Source organism: Lolium rigidum, unplaced genomic scaffold (assembly GCF_022539505.1).
Source record: "Lolium rigidum isolate FL_2022 unplaced genomic scaffold, APGP_CSIRO_Lrig_0.1 contig_23365_1, whole genome shotgun sequence".
Taxonomy (NCBI): Eukaryota; Viridiplantae; Streptophyta; class Magnoliopsida; order Poales; family Poaceae; genus Lolium; species Lolium rigidum.
The window spans coordinates 141,577-147,816 of NW_025900008.1; the positions used below are offsets into that span (position 1 = coordinate 141,577).

The following is a 6,240-nucleotide window of genomic DNA, read 5'->3' on the forward strand; positions in this document are numbered from 1 at the left end:
ATTGTATTATTGTGACCCTTTCATAGATCTCCCTTTTTTGAGAAATATCCCCTTAGCGGTGTAGGAGTAAGAAAATAGTACGGCAGACGATGAGGAAAGAAGAGAGAGAGAGAGAATAGTCTAGGAGGAAGGAAGCCATGGAGAGAATTGATTTGTCGCTATATGAACACTGAAGCCACATGCTTGTGTTCAAAAGAATTTCTGAATGAAGTAAATAATTGACCGGTGTGTCAACTTTTTATGCCGTAGCAACGCACGGGCATTCAACTAGTAATCTATATATTGGAGTTGGTGATGGTACGTCACACTTTGCAATTTTCACTTTGCACTTTGCACTTTGCCTTCATCCGATCCATTCAATCTACATCCGACGACACATGTCTTAGGTCGCTCAGAATAAAATAGAAACTTAAGTTTTACCTATCAAGCCAATCCCCACAATCAAGAAAACAAAGACCCCACCAAGCATTAACGTCCGGCGTCATTCAAAGAAACAATCACAATATGTTTGCAGCCAAGGATCGATCACCACAACCGTCATCGTTCGCCACTGCCTTGACTGCTTTCATCGCCCTTTCTCTAGCATTCTTGCAAGCACGGTAGTATTTTAAGTAATCAATCAATCAGGATTACAACTTAATTAGCCGTGGTACATCTCTCAAATCACGTAGTATTTGAGGTAATCAATGACAGCAGTCACGGTATAGGTAATCTTTCACCATTATGTCAGGGAAGCAATTTGGCTCTCTCCTGATGTACGAAACCAAAATCCCCACGCAATCCTTGTTTCTCTCCCATTAGCCCGGCGGCAGCATAGGACCAGCCGAGCGGCGCCCATCTAGCACACCCACCACGACGAATGGCGATTGACAATCTCAGTAGACCTACACGACTCGGGTCCAAGGAGAGAAGACGAGAATTTGATCAAATAGATGGCTGCGGCTGCCCCGAATTCGGCTCCGGTGGCATGTCTCTACCCGCCATGACGGTGCAGAAGGTAGCATCGCCGAAGGCCGGCAACGTGAAGGTGGTGACGGTGATGGTGGCCAACGAGGCTTTCCAGGTCCGGGAGATGCATGTGCTTGTTGTGGACGACGACCGGGCAGTCATCCCCAAGATCCTGCATAGCTCCAAGTATAGAGGTAAATTACTTTGCCCTCGTTTTCTGTCTTCGATGGAAAATTTTGAGAATTGGTTGGTGATTTGTTCATGGATGTGGGTTTCTGATGTGTGGTGTTCTTTTTTGCAGTCACCTTGGAGTCGGCGACGAGGGCGCTGGAGCTACTCGCATGCATGGGGCACATCACCAACGTCAACATGATCATCACCGACTACTGGATACCCTGCATGACCGGCTACAAGCTCCTCAAGCGCGACAAGGTATATGAGGTCAATGAGGTATGGACGCCAGAGAAGGGATCCATGCGGTTGGTGGCGGGGACAATTATCTGATCCGCCGTGGCGCCGTCCGGTCAAGATGTCGTGTCACCATCGAGTCAAGATGCATTATACCCTGCTGCAGTTATTTAGTATGTACCTTATACTAATTATCATGACATTGGTATCCATGGATACCTATGATGTCCATGAAACATAATGATTTTGGGTCCGTCTTGTCTTGTAGCCTTGGTGGATACAACATCATCTGCACTGGTGGCTCATTCATTACAGTATAATTTGGGGTGTCCCTCCACCGCTTGAATTGCCGGCCATGGATACCCTATACCACCCAACTTGTACATGCAAACCCCTTATCTCGAAATATCATGTTGATTTGTTGAATTATCTCTTGCTTGTTACCGTCTCCATGTATATGCGTGAAATATTGTTTGTTATTTTGATTAAGAGCATAGCCGGAATGTTAGAATTTAGCAACAATTATGACACTATTCTTCTGAGAACTACCAACTGTCAGTTGTAAGACATCTTCTTTTTATATTTGTTCGGGCATTCATGATAAACAAATTCACTAGCTATATTTGTACAGATAGGACCGAAGAAGTCTTCTATCCAGCAGGGTACCATACCACTGCCCAATACCCATCTAAAGATTCTTGTAGCCGTGGGTAATGATTGAATCTCATGGCATCTCTAAATCACACCTTACATACTGTTTGAATTTGTTTTAACACTAAAATTTCGTTCGACCACAGAAAATTGTAAGAACCATCAGAATGCTTTAACATGGAAATTGGGTAGCCTTTACCTCGGTTTCATCCTTAACATGAGGCCACTATTGTATCAACCATTGGATAAGCTGACTTTGGATTACAATTTCAAAATGCATTGTAAAAGGCTCATTAAAGATGAAACAAGGAGAATGAAAACGTCATCCTTTTGGAAGCTTTGTAGTGCTAAGTCTTGTAATACTATTTCATTATTTTGCGATCTTACCTCCTATTTGTAGCATCATATTCTCACGGTTCACCAACGAATACCATATTCATGATTTCTACTTGATGCAGGGTGCTACATGCCTCTTGATCATATCCATTACCTGGTCGTGTAAGCCCGCCAGACCATTACATCGACATTCTTGATGGCATTATGAAGCCTGAGTCGGGCATTAATGCAAAGCATTTACCAGTTCATTAAATGTTGTGTAAGGGATACAAAGTGCCAAAGCAACATAAAAGATAATCTCAAGGTAATGGGTGAAGAAAGCCCGCGGCTCGGTCTAGATCATTTGTTGTCTTGATGAACCCCTCATTAGCTCCCTGACGCAAGGCATAATTTTTTTTTAGAAGAAACCAACCATCTTGAGAACTGTTTGTCGAAACCTAATGATTTGTCCAGAAGAACGCCTACGATTTTAAAATAACATAAAAACTATCTCGGAAGGTACATCAGTATTCACAGTGCTTCTTTCGAAATTTTTGAATGACTTTCTAATCATTTATTACTTCATATATTTCGTTACACGAAACAGCGGCTGCGTGATGGTAGACTTCTTGGGGTTGATTTCCTGATACTAGGTCTATATGGGATCTTCTTGGGTATAATTGTGAAACTCAGCGACCCAACATTCGGGATACCTAGCTATACCATTGCCGTTTGTAAGTTCAATTATTTAGATACCTTCGTGTTGCTGCCATTTTTAATGGGGGAGTTCACTGACTTCACTATCTATTCTTGGTGCACCTCTTCTATGCAAGAATTTAGCTTTGAGGTCATTTTCACTCGAACGGCTTCAATACTTCACGGATAGATGTAGCATGAGCACACTGGCCTACTTTCTTGCCAGGCACAGTCGATCATTTTACCACAGTCTTGAAGCCGATCATATATCTCTCCATGTTTGACTTCTTCAAAAATCTGAGATCGTCAATTGGTGAAAATTATACCATATTACTCCCACCTGTATACTGTGTGACCAGGATATGATACACGTTTGCCATCTGTTTCAGTCCTGGTTCAGTGCTTCTGGTATGCACCATGTATGCTGACTAATCATATTGTGTAGCCTTTTCTGATGACTGGTTGCATGTAGAGAGACTGATCTTGATACTTTTTCGCAGTGTTATGCACTGATACCAGTGATTCTGACCTTGTTATCCACTCAAAAGACTGCCCCTACATTCATAATTGTAGACGCAAAAAAAATATTTATTTTTTCTCATGAACATTTTCTGTTAAATATTGCACGCACACGCGATATCAAATGCATTATAGAAGGTTATGCATCTTGTTTGTGTACTTCCATTCATGCTAATTTACCGCTCTCTTTTAGCTACAGGTATCCTGGAGTTTGGATAATAACTGGATACGGATTGTGATCCTGTCAGTTAATCTCATCATCATCATGCACGATAGTATTCATCAGTGAGTACTAAAACGAACTGTGAGGTGAGAATATGAATTCGGCATGGCGTTTTTATAAGTATACAAACAACTATAAATGTTTAGATCGGTGGATCCTTTCTTGTTATCTATAATATCTATAAAGTTCATCCCCACTAAAATGCATTTAATGTTTGCAAGCTGAAATATGGTGCAACCACATCACCTCAATTGTTTCTATCCATCAGATTTCAAATCTATGATCATTAGTGTACACATGCAACAATGACACATCATTCTTTTATTTGTTTTTTACCTTTTGCATCCCCATCCATATGCATGCCCTTCCATCACGGGAGATCGACCAGGTCCCGTATCGTTCCAGAGTCATCTTCGCCGCTGCCGCTCGCCCTTGCATGGTGGTGGAGGCGACGCCGGCAGCTTCGCCTTCGGTGACGGCCGAGGAGCCGGCGGTGCGGCCGTTGATCGCGGCGGGTCTCGAGCCGCGTTTCAAACCGGCGGATGCGGCACTGGAGGCCTCCTCTAGTGGGCCGCAAAGTCGATGGGCCTGGTTCGGTCGGGCCGTGATGGCTGTGCAGAAGGCGCCTCGCTGCGTCCCTATCGACAACATGCAGCAGTCGGCCGCGGTGACCCCAGCGTCGCTGCAGCTGACCACGGGCCTGCTGGCATTGGGGCCGATGCACCGGCCGGCTATGCAGCAGCCGGCCTTGTCGCCACCTTCGTCGCCGCAGCCGACTTCGGAGGTCGATACGCAGCTGCACGATGCGACGGAGGACGCAACGCTACCGCGCCATCTGGATGTGGGGCAGCGGACCTTGAGGGTCTCGTCGTGTCCCGCGGACGGACCCGTTGAGCCTATGATACCGCCTCCATGGGCGGAGGGGCAGGCTGATGGGACGAAGGGCGCTTCTTCTTCGACACCCTCTTCCCCCGTGAAGGGGGACTCGCCTGGGGCTGCTGTGATATAGGGGGCTACATCACCTTCTACCCCTGTATCGACGACCTCTTCTCCCTCACCGGCTTGGTCTCCACCCTCGACTTCTCCATCGCCGGTATCCACCCTGCAGCAGCCGCCACCCACGGTCCCTCCTCCCGTTGTTCAACCGACGGTGAGGCGGAGTGGGATGTACGCTCTTCCGGTGGATGGGGCGGGGCCGACGGATGAGGACACCATGCAGAGAGCCATGCGGCGTAAGGCTGAGAAGAACCTCGACACGGCAGGTACTAAGCAACCATCCAAGTCGTTTAATTCGTTTTCAGATAATCGTATTTCTTCAAATTTGAGTAGCATAGGAGTTAATATGGGTAGTAGGTCTGATGAGATTTCAGTTTCGGCCAATGTGTTGAGACAGACGGAGCTTGACCGTCTAACGGTTGTTCCGAATGTTTCCACTGGGCATGAAACAACGGTAGTAGACGATGAGGAAGAGGATGACATCCTAGATGGTTAGCTTCTCTCGGCTATTATTGGTAATATTTCAGAAGTCGATTTAGAACACGTGGAGCTTAGTTCTGATCTACAAGCTTCTGAACGTGGTTCTCGATCGTCGGCTGGAAAGAAATCTCGTAGATATAGCAAGAATACTAAATCTAAAATAGTTTCTCGATGAATGGCATGTTTCGGAATAGCAAAGGTCTTGGTGACTTGGCTAAACATTCCCACATTGCCGATGGTTGTAGAGATTATGATTTAGATTTCATTGCTATATCGGGGACGGGTAGGCGAAATTTCACACAAAGTTTTCTCGACCGACTGTCGGGCGGGATTAACTTTCAGTGGTTTTCTCGCCCGCCTCGTTGTAGGTCCGGTGGCATTTTACTTGGCGTCCGTATAGACACCATGACTGTCTTAGCTAGTTCTGATGGAGAGTATCACATTAAGCTCGACATTCAGAATAAAGCAGACGGTTTCACGTGGAGTCTGGTTGCTGTGTATGGTGCCGCCCAGGTTGCTCTTAAGGCTGACTTTTTACGTGAGTTGGTAAATCTTACAAAAAATAATCCTTATCCGATTTTAATCGGAGGCGATTTTAATTTGTTGAGATTTCCTCACGAGAAAAGTAAAGGCCGTTTCGATGGACATTGGCCTTTCTTGTTCAATGCTGTCATTGATAGCCTTGATTTAAGAGAGGTGTTTATGTCCGGTCGACAGTTTACTTGGGCCAACAGCTTGCCTGAACCCACATATGAGAAACTAGATCGCGTGTTGATGGATACCGAATGGGAAAATAAATACCCTATGGTGTCAGTCCGTGCACTAGAACGTATTGAAAAACTGTCTGACCATGCTCCCATCATCCTAACTACTGGGAATCCCCGTCCTGTTTGTAAACGGCCATTCAAATTTGAACTTGGCTGGCTACATCGAGAGGGATTTCATGATATGGTTAAGAAGGTTTGGGAGAGACCGGTCGGGGGCAGCACTCCAATTTTGAGATG

At 45.5% G+C, this 6,240-nt stretch overlaps 1 pseudogene; it reads left to right on the forward strand.

Annotated features, from left to right (window-relative positions):
• The first annotated feature begins 982 nt into the window (after positions 1 to 982).
• On the forward strand, positions 983 to 3,776 carry LOC124680634 (annotated as a pseudogene).
• The last annotated feature ends 2,464 nt before the right edge of the window (positions 3,777 to 6,240 follow it).